The sequence below is a fragment of the Sciurus vulgaris genome (genome assembly GCF_902686455.1).
Source record: "Sciurus vulgaris genome assembly, chromosome: 1".
In the NCBI taxonomy this organism is placed as follows: domain Eukaryota; kingdom Metazoa; phylum Chordata; class Mammalia; order Rodentia; family Sciuridae; genus Sciurus; species Sciurus vulgaris.
The window spans coordinates 1964273-1984542 of record NC_136461.1 but is presented as its reverse complement, the minus strand read 5'-3'; the positions used below and the strand labels follow the sequence as shown (position 1 = coordinate 1984542).

General features: G+C 60.5%; 1 protein-coding gene across 7 annotated transcripts in view; it reads right to left on the bottom strand.

Moving 5' to 3' along the window:
- Window positions 1-20270, bottom strand: part of PRDM16 (PR/SET domain 16) — a 311310-nt gene that overhangs the window by 66454 nt on the left and 224586 nt on the right. The gene's annotated exons all lie outside the window — the stretch shown is intronic.

Below are 20270 nucleotides of genomic sequence, written 5' to 3'. Positions count from 1 at the left end.
TGGCTTGATGGGCAGGACACCGATGTCTGGGTGAAGGACTATGGGATCCTCTCCCTGGGCCCCTTGTGCCACGTGCAGCTGCAGAGCCTGTGGCTCATGTGCCCCCCACACCTGAGGGCCTGGGGGTTCTGTGGCACAGGATCCAGCCCCCCACTCTGCTCCAAGGCCCTTTGCAGCCTGGTCCTGGCGCCCCACCCCTGCCAGGTCCAGGGGTGGCCCCGGACCTCCCCGTGCCTCCATCCCAGCGCAGGGGTCTAGAGGCCAACTGTGGCCTTCTGCCTCTGTTCATACCTTGGCCTCCTCCAAGCTCTGGAGTGATCCCACCCTCTCTGGCCTGGCCCTGTCCACAAAGGCCTTCAGGGTGCAGGCCAGGCCTGCCCCTTGCCTGGGTGCACATGGAGCCCTGCCCACACTCAGCAGGCAGGGACACTGTCTCTGGGCTATCCCTCATCTAGCCTGTGCTAACCCCGACCTGCTGGGACACAGGCAGGCAGGACTACAGACACTGATGCCACAGTACCAACCGGTATCTACTCAGCAAACTAAGATGGGGAAGGAAGTGGTTCTCTTGCCCCAATATGTATGGTGCCCTCTGCAAACATCCAGTGCCACCCTCCCTGATACCACGCACAAGACCTAAGGAGGTGGCTCTGGGTCCCAAGGTCCTGCACCACCTGGTCCACCTCTGGTAGATGTGTGTGGTCCAGGCAAGGGGCCCAAGACACCCAAGGAACGAAGAGCCACATGCCAGCTGCAGGCAGTGACCCTTTATCAGTCAGTCCTCCACTATTGTGCGACCGGAGAGCCTTGGCACTTAACTCTTAATAGAAATCTTTAGTCTTAGTTTAAGGTGCAGGTCACGTGTTTACAGGAGGTGGGTGCCCCCACTAGGACCATCCTGTGGGTCTGAGGGCTGCAGGAAACTGCCGGGGGCTGCAAGTGGTTCTGCTTCCCATTCTTCTCAGCCCTAGGAGGCTAAGCATCATGGGACAGGTGGCTCTGGCTTCTCATGGCTTCTGGAAGGCCCTCTGAGCGTGTACAGCTCTTCTGCTGTTGCAGTGAGTGCCAGCCAGGCTCTGGGGCCATCTGGTTGGGGTCCTGGAGTGTGGAGGACACTGGACTGCAGTCAGGGGCTCACCAGCTTAGCAGTCCTCTGCATGACCATATGTCCCCAAGCCCCGCCAACCTGAGCCAGCCAGTCCTTCTACAACGCACCTAGGGGCAGCCAGGGAGGAGAGGAGCTTTGCCCACAGGAGGCTGCGCCAGGGTCCAGCCCATCCCCTGCAGAGACATCAGCCTGGGTTGGTCCAGCACTCATAGGGGAGACAAGTGGGTGACCAGTAGGGACGCAGGAGCTCAGCACTCAGACTCCTCAACCAGGTGTTTTGGGATGACCTCAAGGACACACCAGAAGGCTGCTGGGTGGCTTCTGGGACAGGCATGCTGGGGCTGAGTCTACCCTGAGATGTGACAAGAAACACCCCTGGCCTCCCCTGCCTGTCCTGAGAGCCCCCTGCTGCAGGCAGCTGTGTGGGGGCCAGAACCATGCAGGTGAGGAACAGGCTAACCCAGGGAGATGATCTGCCCTGTGAAGGTGCACCACCCTCAGGCAGCATGCATTTCACACCCGGTTAACTTTTATGACCAACTCCGCCTGCTGGGGAGCAGGAGGGCGTTTGCCAGGGGAGGGAGAAGACAATCCCAGCTACCGGGGGCCAGCCTGGGGCGCGGGAGTCTGGGCCTGGGGCCAGCTTCCTGGAGATCCAGGCTCATGGCTGCTCTTGCCGCCTTCTCCGGCTGCCTCTGGGAGCCCTGAGCCAGGCTCTGGTTTTCCGGCTCCACCGGAGCGCTGCCTGGAAGCAGCCTCAGCTGGGCCCAGGAGCCTTCTGAGTCACGCCTCCTGCTGGCACCCTGGCCCCGAAGGCAGAGAGGAGCCCCATTCCTCTCACTGCGTCACTTGAACACGCGACGCCGGACTTTATGAGTGCCAACTGTGATCCGACCTACACCCCGAGCTATCTACTGTTCGTTAAACTGGGCAGAGGCCTTGGTGGGGACCCTGAAATTGGCGTGTGGGGGACAAGTTGAGGGCAGGGGCGCCTAATGTCTGTTTTCAATATGTGGCCAATCATGGCCTCTTTTTTTCCTGTTTGGTATAATTTTATGCTGGGTGGACGTATTAGGCCCGAGTGGCCTGACAGTGATGATTAATACCGTGCACTAGGAGATTCCAGCGCAAGCTCGGAGCGAGCTGCGCAGCGGTTCTCATCAGATGGTCAAGCCCGCAGGCCTATTAGGAGCAGCAGGAGACCTGGAGGCTTAATCACAGAGGCCGGCCGTGCAGGGAGAAGAAAGGGAAAAGGGAAGGAGAACAAATAAAACCACAGAGCAGAGAGGGCGGAGATGCTACTGGAGACCCTGCCCCTCCCCCAGCCCTGCTGCGGGGGAGGCCCGGAGGGGGACCAGGCCAGAGAATTTAGAGGGGAGAAGAACAATTAAAACCTGCAGCCAGCAGCCAGGACCTCAACTCTGCCGTGGGAAGTCTTGAGAGGGGTGGGCGCTGCTGGGGTGGGGAGGCAGAAATAAACCAGCCCTTGGGCAGGGGTGGACGGAGGCGGGGTGGGGAGCAGAGGGGAGCGAGCCCAGGCAGAGCCTGAACAAGGGGGCGGGGCCTGGAGGCACAGCGTGGGTCTTACAGAGCCACCAGCCCCACGCTCTGCTGTCCCCTCCAAGGGTGACCTGGTGCCCTGTTCGCCTAGGCTGTTGGGCTCGCCTGCAGCCAGGTCACCTCTTGGAGAAAAAGCCTGTGCTGTCCTGCTCTTTGGGGTCATCCTTGGAGGCCGGAAAGGAGACCCCTGCCCTGGCAGCCCATGGTGTAGCCTGGATGCCCCCTGGCATAGACCCCTCCCTGCTGCCAGCTCTCTGCGCTCAGTGTCAAGACCTGATGCAGGGTACCTTAGGACTTGGATCAGAGCCGCCCCCGAGGCTGGAGGAGGAGGAGGACCCTGGTGAAGGCAGGAGGGCGGGGGAGGGAGGGAGGAGCACAGCTAGGTGTTGTGCTGGCCAGGGGAGCCATCTGGGTGGCCTGGGCTTTGCTGCCCAGGGGACAAGCTGGAGGCAGCCCTCCCAGCTCTGGTGACACAGCAGCAGCCATGTCCCTTTGAGGACTGTGCTGGGGAACCCAACAGGCTCCCCTCCTAGGATTTAGAAAGAAGGCCAAGTTCCAGGAGGCTTAATTTTGTGGGAAAGTTTTCAGAGTGTCTGTCTGGGAGGAGGCACCGCAGTTCAGGGGAAGGAGAGCTTCTGGAGCCAGCCGCTAAGGTCACATGGCTCTTGGCAAGAGACTCCCAGCCCCAGCTTGGTCCTTCTCAAGAGGGTATGTGGAAGGGGGCAGACCTTCCAGGGTCGACGCAGCTGTTATGATGAACTTGGAGAGAAACTTATCAAAGACAAACACATTCCTCTGGATTTTCACATAAACCCCCAGGCCTGTCTGAACAGATGTCAAAGTGCGGCTCAGTCTGAGGCCTGTGCCAACCCTGTGGTCACCACACAGCAAGGAGGGTGGTGCCAGCCCAGGCACCTGCTTCAGGACCAGGAAAAGGCCACCCCTCTGTGAAGTCCTGCCCCCATGCCCAGCCCTGTGTCCTCTACATTTCCTCAGAGGTTCTACAGAATACCTGGGCCCACAAGTAGTTCCCAGAGTTTTCTCCCTGCACAGCCCAGGAGAACTTCTGCTCTGGTGCCAGAAATCTCCAGGGTCTTCAGAACACCTGCATGAAGGAGGGTCCTTTCCATCCAGAGAGGCCAGGGGTGGCACTCTGTGACCAAGTCCCAGCAGGGGTTCCTCTGACATCTGGTGTGCCTTAGTGCCCAGCAGGGTTACAGGCTGGTGCTGGCCAGGACCCATCTGGACCCTGTGGTAAGGAAGCAGGTGTTTCTGTTCAAGTTCAGCTCCAATGCCAGCAAATGCACCCCTAAAGGCCTGGCCAGCAAGCTGAGGGCCATTCTCAGAGGACAGAGCTTGCCTGACCAGCCTGTGCCCTACCCAGAGGGCTGCCAGTGAACCACCATGCAGACGGGTCCCACTCTCCGCTGGCTGTTTTTGGAAATGAATGTCTGATTTGCTTTTCTCCCAGGCTCCATAGCAAAAAGGGGGCTGCAACGGAGCCTGAATGGCCTTCAGGGTGGGCTCAGCAAAGCTGGGGCTCGTGTACCCCAGAAGTGCCCAGCGGGGACAGAGCCCAGCCCCGGGCCCAAGGGGAGGCTGAGGCTGGAAAGGGCTCCTGGATCCTGCCTTGAGCTTCACAGACCCAGAGCTCTTGTCCAGGGAGGACGAACAAGCTGGTCACCTGGAAAGCCACACGATGCCAGGGCCCTGCCTCTGGCTCTCCCAGGTGAGGCCACCCCAAGGCCCTGGCTTCCCCAGTCACCTCCCCTTATCCTGGCAGGGACCTAGGCATGGGGCCCTGGTTCCAAGAACTTCATCTTAACTGGCATCACATCACGTGAAGGAGCTTCTACACACTGGGCCCCGACCACAGTTCTGGCCACACAGGCAGCAACAGAGCAGGAGGGCCGGGCAGAGGATCCAAGGGACCCCAGCTGGGTGGCAGAGCTTTGCCTCCCCTCTGCCTTCAGGCCTGAGCCGTTTCTCCCCCTGGAAGACAGCACTCTGGCAGGGTCAGGTGCTGGCTGTGTTTTCTCCCCCAGGCCGGGAAGATGCCCTTTGGAATGATTGGAGAGAATGGAGCTGAAGTTCTCGGCAGAGGGCGCCCAAGCAAGCCCAGGTCAGGCCCAAGTCCCCAAGCCCAGCACAGTGACCAGCATACCCAAGCCTCTGAGAATTCAGAACAGTGAAGTCCCACAGGGTGGCTGGGCCAGGGAGCTCTAAAGACCCCTGAAGCTGACACTGGAGTAGGGGGCAGAAGAAGGGCCATCTGAGGCTGGCTTTGACAGGAGGCCCTGGCTCCCCCTGACTGACAGCTGCTCCAGGCTCCCCTGACCTCTCCATCAGCACATGGGCCTGGGGTTCCCCTCTGCTGTTCCAGGACAAGGCACCCGGGGTTCAGGATGACAGCCCTGAAATGAGCTCGGAGCCGAGCCCTGCAGGCACCGGGCGCTGACAGGCAGCAGCAGATGGCCCCCTTCCCGCTGCTGCCACCTTGGGAGTCTGACCTCCAGGTTATCGGGCAGCAGCTTTGGAGATGACCTCATTAAGCACGGTGGCCACGTCAGCACCTTTCCAAGCCCCTTTTATCACTCACAGCATGCCGGTGCGGCCCCGTCCACACCTCCTCTCCGACACGGCTCTATCTTATCTCTCGGGGGCGGAGACCCTTGCCAGGAGCCAGAGAGCAGGTCCAGGAATGCTGTCCGGACAGCCTGGCCATCGGCGCTGACACGCAGGGCGGGGCAGGGGCGGGCTGGACTTCCTTGCTGACAGAACCGTGCAGAAGTAGTGACTTCTGGCTTCTGAGACCCAGGCATCGTACAGAGACCCTGAGCTCGAAGCCCCCGCCTCTTCTGCCAGTGTGCCTGGCCCAACGGGCTCTTCCCAGGCCACGCTGCTCCCTGCTGGCCGACTGGAGTGGAGAAGAGAGGCTCGCTGCCCACGGGGGGCGAGGGGGTTCTGCAGCAGAGCAGGAGGGAGGACGGCCGGTCCCAGAGCCCAGGGCTGGGTCAGCATGGGGCTAGATGGGGCTCAGTGGCACCTGACGTTCAAGGTCACCCCGAGAGGGGCTCCTTGAGTTCAAAGGCTCTGGGGACGCCTGCGAGGGGTGCCTCTGGGAAGCCGTGGCCGCCTCCGCAGCCCCTGCACATTCAAGCTGCCTTTGTGGGCAGCAGAGGCTGTGCCACTTGTCTGAATGAAGACAGCTCTTTGTCCCCATGTCCTTGGCTGCGGGTTTTGGGAATGGCGCTGAATAGCAGCCCAGCCCTGGCCTCTCTCTGCACCCTCTGCTGGTCCCAGAGCCTCACACACGAATACTAAAAAGTGACCCCGTCGGGTATCGCCCGAGTGTCGGTTCCAGAGCCCCGGGCCCAGTGTCTGAAGGCAGCACGTGTCGAGGTCCCTGTGGTCCTACAGCCCAAGCAGGCACGGGAGCCCCGGGGCCTGTGGACTGTGGCCAGGCCTGGGCGACTCAGCCTGCTCTGTGCCCAGGCCAGGTCCACTTCCTGCTGCCTGGTGGGGTCCCACTGCCAGGTGATCTTGCCAGAGGCCTGAGCAGCCTGACCGGCTCTGGCCTTGGCAGGACCAGCTTGAACCACTGACTTGTGTCTCAGTGTCCAGGTGCTCACAGGACCCAGTGTCTGGTGCTGACCCTGTGGATGCCCAGAGGTAGTGCCAGAACCCCACAGTCACACCGAAGGGACCCGTGGTGGCCACTGTGCAGGAGGAACCTCCTTCTAACAACACCACCCGGTAGCTGGAACTCCCTGCTCCACCCAGTCTGGGGCGCTCAGGGATGAGGCTGGGCCAGGCAGGTCAGAGGAGACCCGGTCTCCCTCTCGCCATGGCCCAGGCTTGGGGTTTGCAACACAGCCCACAATCTGCTACCCCTCATGGGCATCCCCAGAAGTCTGAGCAGAGTGGCTCACATAGGACCTGGACCTGGGCAGGGCTGAGCCCCTCCCGTGACTGCCCCGAGGTCCTCTGAGAGCTGGCCTTGCCCAGCAGAAGAGACGGCTCCGACTCACTCATTGTCACCCTAAGCTCTGCCCTCATCCCGTGCACCCCTCCACCACCCGGACCAGCGGGGCAAGGCAGGCCTTCCTGAGCAGGCGGACAGCACCAACCCAAGGGACAGTCACTGGGCAGCTGCAGGGTGTGCGGGCTTCTTTGGGGCTAAGGTGGCAGGGACAGAGTCTCTGAGGCCCCTCCCTCCCTGGGCTGGGGCCAAGGTCCCCCCTGCATCTGGGTTTTCCCTGGGCTGCCATGGGCCCTCTGCTTGTCTGCCTGGCATGGACCCTCATAGAAAGATTATCATCAGGGCAAATGGCCTGGCAGGAACAGTCCCCAGTCCCTTCCCAGATTCCCACTGCCTTGGAGCCATTCTGCACTGCCCGGAAAGCCTGAGAGCTGGGTCTCCGAGCACCATCTGATTAAGGTGCTCAGCATGAAGTATTTCCCTCTGTCTCCAAGCCCAAGGGTCAGCCAAGGCCAGTGTTGAGGACTTCCAGAAGGGGGTCAGCCTGCAGAGCCAGCCCTGAGCCTTGGGTGCTACCGCTGCCTGGCCCATGCCCCTCCCTTTATAGTGCACACATGGACGAAGGAAGAGCAAAGCACACAGACAGGCGGCAGAGCTCGCCTGAAACCTGATCAACTGTTTTGTTTGCTCAGCCATTCAGCAGATCTACCAGGGCATCGGCGGGCACGGGCACGGGCAGCATGTGTGCAGGAGCCCTCTTCCCCACAGAGCCACCGAGTCGCACTGCAAAGGGGAGAGGGTGCTGCCTGGGGCTGCGAGGGTGAGCGGGGGCCTCTGCTGTGCACTTGGAGGGGCAGATGGTCGTTTCATGGGTGTCCGGAGGATGGGGCCATTGGGGGAGGTCTGCAGGAGGCCCCCGCAGAATGCGCCAGGCAGAGAGGAGGAAAGGAGGACAGAGGACAGGAATGGAGCAGAGCGGGTCACGGGGAAACCTTGTGCTTCCGAGAGGAACCCTGGGACAGCACTGTGTGCCTTTAGAGGGACGTGTAGACGTGCGTCAGACGTGTGCATTTAGAGGACGGCCCTCTCATCAGGCAGGCCCTGCCTCTCCCAAGACCCGCTTGGCCACAGCTCCACGTCAGCGGCCTCAGGCTTCCCTGTGGAAACCCCGAGCCCCTGCCACTTGGTGCGGCAGTCCAAGCACCGGCACCTCCGCGGACGCGCTGGGAGAGAGGCCGCCACGACCGTGGGCACAGCCACGGGGAGATGCAGAAAAGGAAACCTGATGAACAGTTCCCATCTCCAACATTTTCCACATTCAATTATTTTTAAATTAAATAATCTCTCCCTAGGAGAAAGAGGAAAGTCCCCGCTCAGCTCGGCCCTGCCAGGCCTCACAAAGCCCGCATTGTGGGTGCTGACAGAGGACGCGTCTCCTTGGAGCCCGCCCCTCAATGCCCCCTTCTGTACTGCTGCTCACAGGCAGCCCCTCAGACTGCCCTGCGCGGTGGAGACCTGGCCCACGGCCACACGGCCTCTTTGGGGCTCTTGTTGGCTCCCAGGAGCCCAGGGTGGGGGACCGGGCAGTGCTGGGTGGAGTAAAGAGGGCGCCAAGAAAAACTCAGGGCTCAGAGGCAGCACGGAAGACCTGGGCAGTGGCTGGGGAGGGGTCCTGCTGCAGCCATGCGGCTCAGCTGGAAGCACACGGTCTGCAGCGGGCACACCAGGGTCTGAACCCTTCTACTGCCAGCGGGGAACTTCCCGTTTGAACCTCGTTACTGACACCTGTGACATGGGCTAGTGCCCACGAGGCACTCACAGGGACAGAGGCAGGAACGAGGGAACAAGGGGAGCCGTGGGCCATCATCTCATACAGAGGACATGCGTCAGCGCGGCCAAGAGCAGGCGCTCGGAGCGGCCCGCCCAGCAATGGCAGAGCCGCTGGGAGGGGTCTCGCTCTCCTGCAGACAGCGCCCACACGCTCTGGACAAACGTTTCTAAAACTATTCAAAGGCTCTAGAGAATAGCCAAGAAGCCAGGTAGACACAGATGGAGCTCGACCCCTGGCAGAAGGTACGTTCTGACATTTCCCCCAGGCAGCCACCCAGTCCTCCAGGCACAGGGCTGGACCACAGCCCAGCAGTCTTGTGGGACTGAGATGCCCCAGGAGGAACTGGAGGCTGCCTCCGTGCCTTAAATCGAAGGCAAAGTTGGGGAGAGGAAGGAGCCGCAGGGAGGTGGTCCCTCAATGTGGACCTGGACCCTCAAATCTGGGACTTACTCCTGACTGGCTCATATGCGGGGGGATTGCAAGAAGCCCAGGGAGAGCAACAGCTGGAAGACTAAAGGAGCCAAGCAAAGCTTCAGCTGCTACTCACCAGAACAGAGAAGGGGCATTTGGAATCTGAGACCTGTCAACTTGGAGGAGTCGTGGGCTTCCCATCCAAACCCCAGAGGGCTGTTCTTTAAGAATGAATTCTACGGAAGGAGGAGACTGAAGGAGACCCACCATAGTCAAGTACATGGAGTTCTGCAAAGCCAAGGTGAGCAGCTTGGAACCAGGATGCCTGCAGAAGGAAAGCCGCCCGCTTTAGCGGAGGTCCCCTACATAGAGGGTCCCCTGTGGCGTCACTGTAATGCCAAGCATCATTACAGAATCACTGGAGATACAAGAAACAGGAACATGGCAGGCGGTCAGGGGAAAGTTAGTCAATGCAAACCAGCTCTGCTCTGTCCCGAATGCTGGAGCTAGCCGTTTAAAGTAGCCATCATAAGGACATCCAGAGGCAAAGGAAAGGTGACACAAGGGACGAACAGACGGGACAGGCCAGCAGAGAGACGGCAACCACAGCTAAGAACCAAACGGAAATCCCAAAACTGAAAATTCTAGAATCCTAAAACAGATCCAGTCCCTGCAGGGGCTTTTATCAGCAAGGTGGAGGTGGTGGAAGGGAACTGAGGCAGGTCTGCACAAAGACCTGGTGAAACAACAGGGAGAAGGTGGGCGCAGAAGGAAGAGACCCTCAGCAGCCCGCAGGACAGCATCTGTGTGCCCAGCTGCAGATCCAGGAGGGAGACGTGAGAAATGGAGCAGGAAAAAGAGGAAAGGAGAACTGAAGGCAAAGAAAGAAATCGGAAACATTCCTTAATCAAGAGACGCAGGTGAGGAAACAAACAGACCAGCCTCCCACTGGGCGAGGGCACCCACGGTGCACATGGGGACCAGGACTCAAGCCTGGAATCAGGACACGCACCTGAAAACCAACCCAACCCATGGTCAGAAGGTGGACAGAAGCCGTGAGCACACACTTGGAGAGAGCCACGCCAAGGCTGACGAGCTCGCGGCTCGATGTCGCTGAAGGGGAAGATGCTCCCTACACCACGGCTACTTCAGAGCCCTGTCACACAGCCACACCGAAGACTGACGACTCTCGGCACTGTGGGGAGGGGTGCAAATGGAACTCTCAAGGATGCAAAACGGTACCCCACGTTGGGGACAATCGGTGTCTTAGGGGTGTAGACGCACCCTACCCTGGAACCCAGCAATCCACCCTAGATGATCTGGCAAGGGAAATGAGAACACAGGTCCACAAAAAGGCTGCTGAGGGGATGCTCTCAGCGACTGTATCCCTAATACCCTAATAGCCCTAATCCAGAACCCCCCCACACCGGGGGGGCTGCTGCTCCGCAGTGAGAAGGAACAGTTAAGTCCCGAGCTCATGTCTTGGGAAAGAGTAGGGGACACCAGCAGCACAGCCCGAGTGAGCCTCTCCTGAAGGTCACAGGCAGTGGGACCCACCTAAGGTGACAGTGGCTGCCCCCTGCCTGGGGATGCTGACCGGAAGAGGTTGGAGTGGTGGAAGTGCCTGGCGGTGGCTCTGTGAGTGGCCGTCAGCCGCGCAGTGGCCACTTCATCACACGCAAGTCTCGTCCCCAGGGGCTCCGAGGCCAGGTGCTGGAACTGAGGGCTGGACCTCGTCCTGCCGTCCTATCCACAGCCGCTGCTTGCGGCCAGCAGGTGGCCCTCCCCACAGGCAGAGAGCCTGGGCCTGGGGGTGAGTGCCGCTCCTGGAACGTCCTGCAGAGAAGCCCAAGACCTAGACCAGGAAGAGGCCCCCGTGGAAACACCCGCGGACTTCCCCGGGGAGCTGGCACGGATCGAGGACCTCCAGGTCCTCTCTGGGTCTGCTGGGGAGTGCGGCGACTTGGGCCTGGCGGAGGCCACTGGGTGCGGCGGGCTTCCCAGGCCGCCTCTTCCAGCTGAGCCGGGCAGGACTGAAAAGACCACTGTGCTCGCTGACCCCAGTTATGACATTTCTGACCTTTCAGTTTAAAAGGTCTGATGCTCGCAGACCACCTGGGTCTTCATTTTGTCCCCTGCCTGGCCTGACCCACGGGTCCTGATTGTGGGTTTCCCTGATTCCCATTCCTGAGCCACACAGCTCGGTCCCCCTCTCTGGCAGGAAGCTCCCCGAGAGAGCAGCCTCCTGCACGTGGCTCGGCGCCTGCTGGCGTGAAGGTGAGTGTGCGCAGGTCCCCGCTTGCTGGAGCCCGGCTGGGAAGGCAGTGGCCGCACTGAGCTGGTCTGGTCCTCACTTCGTCCTTGTGCAGCCTGGTGCTGGCTCCCCTGCCCGCGGAGGAGCAGCGGGGCTCACAGAGCTGTGGCCTGGCCCACCAAGGTGTGTGGTGGCACGTGTCCCGGCGAGGAGCCTCAGATGCAGCTGGGCCTGCGGAGGTGCCCGGGCCAGGGTCACCAGGTACAGAGGCCAGCCCTCCCCCGAGCACAGCCCCCGGGATCGGCGTCGCCCGCTTCCCCACCTGGCGGGCACGGACGCCTTCCTCGGCCGCACCGTGACTTCTGCCCCTCGCCCGCCGACCCCCGCAGCTGTTAATTTCATAAAGAGGCCGTTGTTCATCTAGATGGTCTTTGGAAGCACGTCCCCGGCGAGTGGAAACATTTAGTTAATAATTTAACACTGTGCTGTCTGCTGAATTTTCAGGCCCCAGATGAGATCGATGGAGCTAACAATTGGCTTATTGAGCTTCCAGCTCCATTTCCTGAAGATCCCGGGAGGGCAGGGAGCCAGCCTGGGCGCGGGGAGGGGGCGCCGCGCCGGGAGCCGAGGGGTATTGATGCACGTTGTCAAAAATAATTGTTTTATTTTCGCTGGGAGTGTTCAGACACCCCCGGACGCGCTGATCCGTGGCGCGGGCCCTGGGGGGCGGGCGCGCGGGCGGCATCCGCTGCCGTCCTCAGAGGTCCGTCAGGTAGGGCTCCGCCTGCTCGCTGCCTACCCTGCCTTGGCTCAGGACAGGCGTGGGCAGGAGAGCAGCCACCTGCACCCCTTCCCCTGGCCTCCCCAGGCACATGGAGGCCTGGGACTTTCTCACGGGGCCGGTGATAGGCACTGCCAGGGGCCCGGGGGAAGCCCAGGCCTGGGCGCCCAGGGCCCAGAGAACAGGGTCACTCAGCAATGAGGCAGTGTGACCACAGATCCCCACAGTGGACCAGCCAAGCCCAGGCAGTAAATCCGTCCCTGGGCATTGGACGGAGACGGTGCAGGCCCCAGAGGGGGAGGACCCAGGGGCCCTGTGGGAAGGCACTTGCACCTGAGTCTGCAGAGCTGCTTTTCCCTGGGGTGGAGAGGGTGCTCCTGGCTCCGGCCCCCAAGCGGGGGGTCTGTTCTTCCCTCTGAGAGACATGGGTCCCGCAGACGCTGGCAGCCTGGGGGGTTGTGGGGTAGCTTGAGGGGCTCAACCTCATCGCCCATAGCTCTTGGGAGGGCCAGGGCAGTGGGTGGTCTGAGCCTGGGGCTCCCCTCTGCAGACAGGTCCTCACTGCCCCAGGAGGGGCTGGGGGCTGCAAAACCAGGTGATGGTCTCTGTGAAGTGCCTCTCCTGCCTCTCCCTCCCCGGAAGCCTCTGAAGGGATGGAGCTTCTTGCTCACGCAGCCGGCAGGGAGCCCCAGGGAGGGGTGGGGGTGCGCCTCCTTTCCTCTGGCTCAGGGCACTTTCAGGCCCCTGGGCCACCAGGATGGTCATCACTTGTCCCCATCCATGCACTAATGCCCCCAGGCTGACCCGTACCTTGCCCTGGGCAGGGCCTAGGAGGCAAGTCCCCTATGCCCCTGATCTTTAGGGGCAACTGATGGTCAGCTCCCACAGCAGTCAGGGTCCCATAAAACGTGGTTTAGCTCTCAGTGGTCAAAGGGAGCGTGGTCAGGAAACTGCTGTGGCGGCGACAAGCCAGGGGGTGCCTTAGTCCCTGCCAAGGGCGAGATTGGGAGAGACGGGGCGGGGCCAGAGTGGCCTAGAAGCTCCGTGGCTTTTCCCAGAGAGAAGGCGCCATGTCTCTTCCTGAATGTTGTCCTGAATGTCGGCTGTGGGGTTGCTTGTCGCTCCAGTGGGCCAGTCCTGTGCTCCCGGGTTTGGGGCTCAATGCAGTCCTACAAGAGGGGTGCCCCTTTGGACCTAGGGACCTGTCTGCCATAGTCAACTGGAACCTCCGCTGCTTGGAACCAGGGACTGAGCTCGTGTGTCCTGGAGATGGAGGCTGGAGACGGAGGGGCGGAGCAGCCAGAGGCCATGCCCTGGACAGAGTCAAGGGCTGCCTGCCCTGGGCACCCAGGAAGACAGCCAGCTCCCCTCCCTTCCCCTGCTCAGAAGGGAGCCTCTGAGCTCAGGAAGCCGGCTCGGAAGCGAGGTGGGGCTCTGGGGCTTCGTTCCTGGCCGGTCACTGAGACAACTGGACATAAATGGAACATGCTGGTGGGCAGTGCATGTGTATAGTCCATAGGCTGGAGGTCCAGGGGCACTAGACAGGCCTCTTTCCCTCTGCCTAGGGAGGGGCAGGAGTAGCTGGCCCTGGTGGCGAGTCCCCTGAGGGCCACGGGGGTCAGAGCAGCCTTGGCGGGACACGGAGGTCCTCACAGCAAGGTGGGGCAGCTGCAGGTCCTCTTCCCCTGGCCGCCAGCGTCCCACTCTCTCCATAGAGCTCTCCTTTCGGCCCAGGTCAGGTCTGTGCAGCCCGACGGGGAACTTTTCTGCTCCTTCCTTGGGAATGACAGCTGACGCCAGGCCCTCAGGAAGCTGCACGTGTGTCCTGCGTGTCTGTGCGCGTGCCTGGGTGCATGCAGGCCTGTTACGTGTGCTCACTTCTTTTCCCTCCCTCTTTCTTTCGAGGCTTCTCCCTTTTCCTTTGTCAGGCTACAAGTCAAGGAGGTGGGGCTGGAAATGGAAGTCAGAGGGTGTCCCCAGGCAGAGAACACAAATGGACCCTGGCACATCAAATGGATGCAAGGGCACATCAGCCCGCCCAGCGCTGGGATGGCCGCATGGAGCCCACCAGAGCCTCTGCTGGGGCTCGGCCTAGCCTGCCCAGGCTCTCCCAGGCAGCTCCCAGGCCTCGCTGGCACGTCCCCAGCCAAGAGCTCCACCACCTAGGCCTCAAGCAGAGAGGCCCTTGCACAGAAGGGACCATCCCAGGTCCTAGCCGGGGCCATTAGATAAGAGGCAGAAATAAGAGCATCCCACTGGGAAGGTGACGACCAATGATCCCTGCTTGCAGATGACACGGTCTTAAGTGAATGTATGGGAGGACATGGACGCCACCAAAAACCTAGAAATGACCGATGAATTCTGTGACATTGCGTGACATGAGATTAACACACAAAAATCCGTGATATTCAAATACGTCAACAACCAACTAGCCAAAAGGAAAATTAGGAAAGCAATCCCATACAACAGCCACAAACAAATGCAAACACCTGGGAGTGAATTCAACAAGGAAGCGAAAGACTTTAGCAGCCAAGACCTTAAAACACAGGTGAAAGAAAGGGAAGAGGGCATGCTCAAAACTGGGAAGCATCCCCGTTTACGGGTTGGGAGGGTTCCTCTTGCTAAAATGTCTGCAGCACAAAAAGCAACCGGCAGATTCAGCTGAATTCCTACGGAAGCCCTACGGACTCCTCACAGAAATAGGATGAAAGCTCCTAACATTCACGTGGAAGCACAACAGACCCCAGAGAGCCAGAGCAATCCCGAGAACACGGCCGGAGGCGTCACGAGACCCACTGCAAAACGCGTCAAAGCCCTCATGCCCACACCGCACGGCGTGGCCCAAGACCGTGGCAGGAGAGCAGCGGAAGCAGGCTCACGTGCTTGTAGCGCTGGCTTCCCACGGGGCAGCGGAATGCGTCCGCACGGAAGGTGTCTTCCGCAGGAGCACTGGGAAGCTGGACGTCCAGACTCCAGACGGACCCTGGGGCCCTGGCTCTCACCGTCACCAAGTCCACTCGGGGTGGATCACGGATTCAGACTTCAGACCCGAAACTCCTAGGAGAAAACACTAGGGAAATACTTCAGGACACTGGACCGGGCCAGAAGTTTTGGATACGACCCTGAAAGCACGGTGGAAACTGACAAAGGGCGTCGCATCACGTCTAAAAGCTTCTGCAGGGCAAAGGAGATGCTGAGCCGGGGAAGCGACAGCCCACAGAACGGGAGAAAATACCCGCAAACTCTTCAGCCAGCCGGCCATTGAGAGCTACGCTATACAAGGAGCTCAGCAGCAAAAGTCTAAATAGTGACGTTTAAAAACGGGCGATTATCTGAACAGATCTGAACTGACAGTTTTCAAAAGAAGGTATACAAACTGTCCCCAAGCATACGAAAACGCTCAGCGTCACCAGTCATCAGGGAAATGCAGATCAAAGCAGCACGAGAGCGCCCCACCCAGGGAGGACGCCCATCATCGAAAAGGCAAGGAGCAGGGCTGGGGTTGTGGCTCAGTGGTAGAGCACTTACCCACCAGGTGTGAGGCACCGGGTTCGAGTCTCAGCACCACATATAAATACATGAATAAAATAAAGGTCTATCAACATCTAAAAATTAAAAAAAAAAAAAAAAAAGACAAGGAGCAGCAGCTGCTGGAGCATGTGAAGAGGGGAGCTCGTACCCTGCTGGGGATGAAAGGAGCCGCCATCATGGAGGAGAGCCGGGCTTCCTCAAAACACCAGGAGTAGAGTTGCAGCCACCCACTGCTGGGTACGTGCCCAGAGGAATTGAAATCAGCAAGCCCAAGACACACCGCAATCCCACCTCTATGGCAACACGCTCCCAAGAGCCAAGGCAGGGGACCAGCAGACACATGGATGAGGAAAGGGTCGTGTGCTTCAGACAAACTTGGACTATTACTCAGCCCTGAAGAGAGTGGAGTCCTGCCGTGTGCAGCAACGTGATGCGCCCAGAGGACGCTACATGAAGCGCAACGAGCAAGCCCAGGAAGATGAGCGTCCCACACCCTCCCCATGTGTGGAAGCTAAGGAGCAGCTTATCCTCGTAGGAGGCTGGGAAGCGAGGCGGTCTGGGGAGAAGGACGGGGCAGTGTGGCCTGCAGGGAGGGGCAGCTCCGCATGCTCCATGGCACGGTGGACAGCCAGGCTTGGTGACAGCTAACTACATTCCCACACCTGACGCAGGATTTTGCCATTCCCAGCACCAAGAACTAGTAAGTGCCAGCTCCGGACCTGCCGGTCACACACGGCTGGGTCCTCAGGCCATGCCAGCAGACACGATGACCACGTCAATGAAAGACTTCTGAATCAACGCTGGTCCTGCCCAGTGACCTTGATGGCCCTGCCCTGCCCCTGCAGCCCCTGCCATCGGCTCTTCCAAGGACACAGCTGGGGGCAAGGCTGGAGGCAGCTCTGGCACTGCCCAGCCATCCTGTGCTTGGGAGCCAGGGGGACATGGGAGGCTCAAAGCCCTGGGGATGGACATGGCCACTGAGGCACTGCAGCCTCTGCCCGCAGTCAGCCCTTTTGGTGGGCTGCGTGCACACAGAAGGAGGCAGCAGGGCCCAGCAGGCAGGAGGACGTACACGCTTCCATGCCCACGCGTACACAAGCACGGGCTCCCACACGGGCACACACACATTCCCGTGCACACGTGTCCACAAGATGCAAACACACCTGCCCACCACCTTGGTGGGCCTCAAGCCCAGTGCACAGGGGGCCTGGCCTGCCCTCAGACCTCACTCCTCCTGCCCTTGACTGATCCTGGCACAGCTGCCCCGGGCCCCTCTGCAGAGGGTCGGTCACACGGGGACACGGGGACATCAGAGTCTGCTCTCCTGTTGCCTCACAGGATCTGGAACCCAGTGAGGGGACTTATGGTGATATCAGGTTCTTTTTTAAATTCTTCTGCCCTTTTTTTGGTACAAGGAATTGAATCTAGTGGTGATTTACCATTGAGCTACCTCCCCAGCACTTTTTATTTTTTATTTTGAGACAGGGTCTTAGTGAGACCCTGAGGCTGGCCTCTAACTTATGATCCTTCTGCCTTGGCCTCCCAAGTAGCTGGGACTAAGGAATGTACTACCAGTTGACTTTAGGTTTCGAGGTTGAGAGGGACAGTGGTCATGGGGACTAGGCTGAGCCTCACCCACTCTGCTGTAGGAGCTACCCCATCACATTGCGGCCAGGCCCTGTGACTGCTGTGTCCCTGTGAGCCAGGGATGGTCAGGCACGGCCTATTATGGGCCCACCCGGCCAGCCTGGGAGTCCCCCTCCGTTGCCAGGCGGGCGCCATCTACCAGGACGCAGGATGGAAAGGACACTAAGGGCTGATTCTCAGAGAAGTAGGTGCTTTTCTTTGGAAGTTTATTTGCAGATTTATGTCCAAGGGTGTGTTTTTAAAACCTCAGCCAAAGGTTAGATTTCAGATATCCTCCAACCGACTCCGCCTGTTTGAAGGCCTGTTTATTGGTTTGGGTTGGCCAGGCGAAAGTCAACGTAAATAAACTCTGCTCGTCTCAGGGTCTTGCTCAGCGCACTCGGGACGTGCTGCCTGCACGCCGTGAGTGAGCGCAGGCAGCACGTCCTGAGTGCGCTTCCTGCGTCCTGCTGTCCCCGTCCCTGGTGTCCTTCCCTCACTTCCTAACAGGAAGGTCTAGGTCAAGGCTCCTTCTGGGGTCCCCCTGGCCCTGGATCCCTGGTCCTAGGGCAGCCGGCCACCCCTGGCCTCCCCAGCTCCGGCCTTCTCTCAGGCCACGGAGCAGAGGGCTCAGGAGGGCTGATTCTCCTGCCTCCCACACGGAGGGCTCCTGTCACTTCCTCCTCCCCACCAGGCCTTGTCATGGTGGCCCTGAGCATGGGGGTGGTGTCCTTGCTGCTCACACATGCACCATGCCCCAGGTGGGCCTGGGAGGTGGCTGGGGAGGCGCAGGCCATCCTAGGTGACCACCTCAGAAGCCTTGTCTCACCTGTGCAGTGAGCTCAGAGTGGGCTGCGAGGGGTCCTGCTCTTGGGGACACTCAGTGGGCTTCAATGATGGGCAGAGAGAGACGCTGGGAGGAGTGGGGGAGCCCAGAGGGGCATGCTGGCATCAGTGGTCACCTGGGTGGCCTCCAAGTGGGTGGTGGCCTGGGATGGCGAATTTCTCCACGCCGGAAGGACCTCAGCCAACACAGGCTGGTTCATGTCTGCTTCCTTCCCTTCAAGAAGAGCTAATGGGCGACTCCAGCCAATGAGGTGCTGGGGACGGATGGGTAGCCGTGTGCCAGGCACAACGGGAACCTCAGACCTGTGGCGGCCGGAGCCTGAGGACCTGGCCCCACTCCCTCTTGACTTAGGAAGTGACCCGAGGGTCAGGCAGGGCGCCCTTCAGAGGATGAGAGGGCTATTTCCCCTGGCCCCAGGCATGAGTGAGAGGCAGGGGCAACCCATCATCCTGCCTCAGTGTTCTGGCCCGGAGGCCAAGCCTTGGTCCTTCCCTTGGGAAGCACCTGGGCACGGGTCACTCCTTGCGTCTGCTCAGTCCCTGCTGTTTCCTGAAGTCTCCCCTCCAACAGGGGCTGTGCGGATGCATGTCCCCGGGTCAGGCTCTTCTGTGAACCTGTCTGCACTAGATGGGGGGGTGATGAGGACGCTGGGGCATGGCAGGGTCTGCCTGGGCTCACACAGCACACCATGGAGTGGGCGCTGGGCTGCACGCCTGCGGCCCCTGAGGGACAGGAGCCCACTTCCCAGGGCATGTCGGCGCTTCGTCCCACACCCTGCTGCCAGCTTTCTGCCACCATGGCAGGAAGATGAGCGGACCTGAGTCTCGCGATCCCACTCCTAGGTGGAACCCCGACGGGAAGAAGGCAGAGTCCACAGAGCAGAACCTGTGCTTGGGCAGCCCTGTGCACCTTCCCAGGGCTGGAAACAGCCCTGAAGCCCCCGCGAAGCCGCGGGCCAAGGAACGGGGCTCTGACAGGCCACGCGGCGAGTGACCCTGACCACTAGAAGCCTAGGGACAAGGCGCGGCCCAGGAGCAGGACAGAGCTGAGAGCAGGCTGGCAGGGCCTGGGCCGGGTCGCAGGCTCCCGAGGACCCAGGTGCTCGGTCCGCAGCAAGAAGGTGGCTGCACCATCTCTGGAGGTTCCGAATGTCACCAAATGACTCTGGCTGAAAGGGTGAGTGTATGTGTATTTTGCCATAAAAAGAAAAGTCGATGCTCAACGCTCAGACGGTCTGGAATGGGGGAGACCCTAAATGAACACAGGCACGCGTCCCAAGAGCTTCAGGGCTGGTCTCTGGGCCTGGCTCTGCCCATCCCTGGCATTCTTGCCACTGGGCCTCACCCGGCCAGCCTGAAGGCCATCGCTCAGGCGGCCTCTGTCCGAGGTGGAGGGAGGAGCCCTGACAGGGAGGACCGGTCTGTGCAGGGCAGGGGCTGCACTTGGCTGTGCCCCCGAATCACCTGCTGCCCCTCCCCCGCAGGGTGGCACTGCCCCAACATTGGAAGCGCGGACGGCTTGTCTCATCCAGCTCCTAGGAAACAACAGGGTCCCTAATTGAAATGTATGAGAAACAATTAAGAGTAATTGGAATCAATTAATAGATGGTTTTCTTGGGAACTAGTGCACGATGTGAGGCAGGCTCTCTATGGGCTCCACGCGCACATCCCTCCCTCCCCGGCTGTGTGGCGCTGGGAGAGGGGCTGGGCAGATCCTGCAGGGAGGGCGGTGGATGGGGCTGAGCCCAAGGGGTGGGGCCCACTGGTGCCCCTGAGCAGGTGGTCTTCGGGCAGCAGGACTGCCCGCAGGTGGACTCAGGTATGACCCTGCAGGGAAGGCTCCTCTCATTGGGCCATGGCAGGCTGCAGGGCCGGTCCCTAGGGCCTGGTGCCAAGTAGGCAGTGGACTCTCAGCGTGGGCCCTGCTCCTGCCTTCTTAGACGGATCTGCTGCTCTTCTCTGAATTCAGGCAACTTCCTGTGAGCTGAACGCCAAGCTCTGGACACAAAAGCTGCACTTTGCCTCACCTCCTGACCACAGGTGGGCACACCCCAGGGTGTTCCCACAGGCCAGTGGTCAGGGGCTATGGGGCTCCACAGCTGGGGAGGAGGCCTGAAGACTGTGCTTGCTGGCCATCTTGCCTGGCCCCTCTGGCCAGACACCTGAGGCTCCCTGAGTGATTCTCTCCAGCCAGCTGGAGGGCTGCAGAGGTCCTCCAAGACCCTCCTCTCAGGCCTCTCCAGGTGGACCCCGGGCTCCGCAGTCGTGACACTTACTGTCATTGTGCAGGGCTGGGACAAATGAGCAGTGCTGTCCTGGGAGCTGCCGCTGGGGCCACGG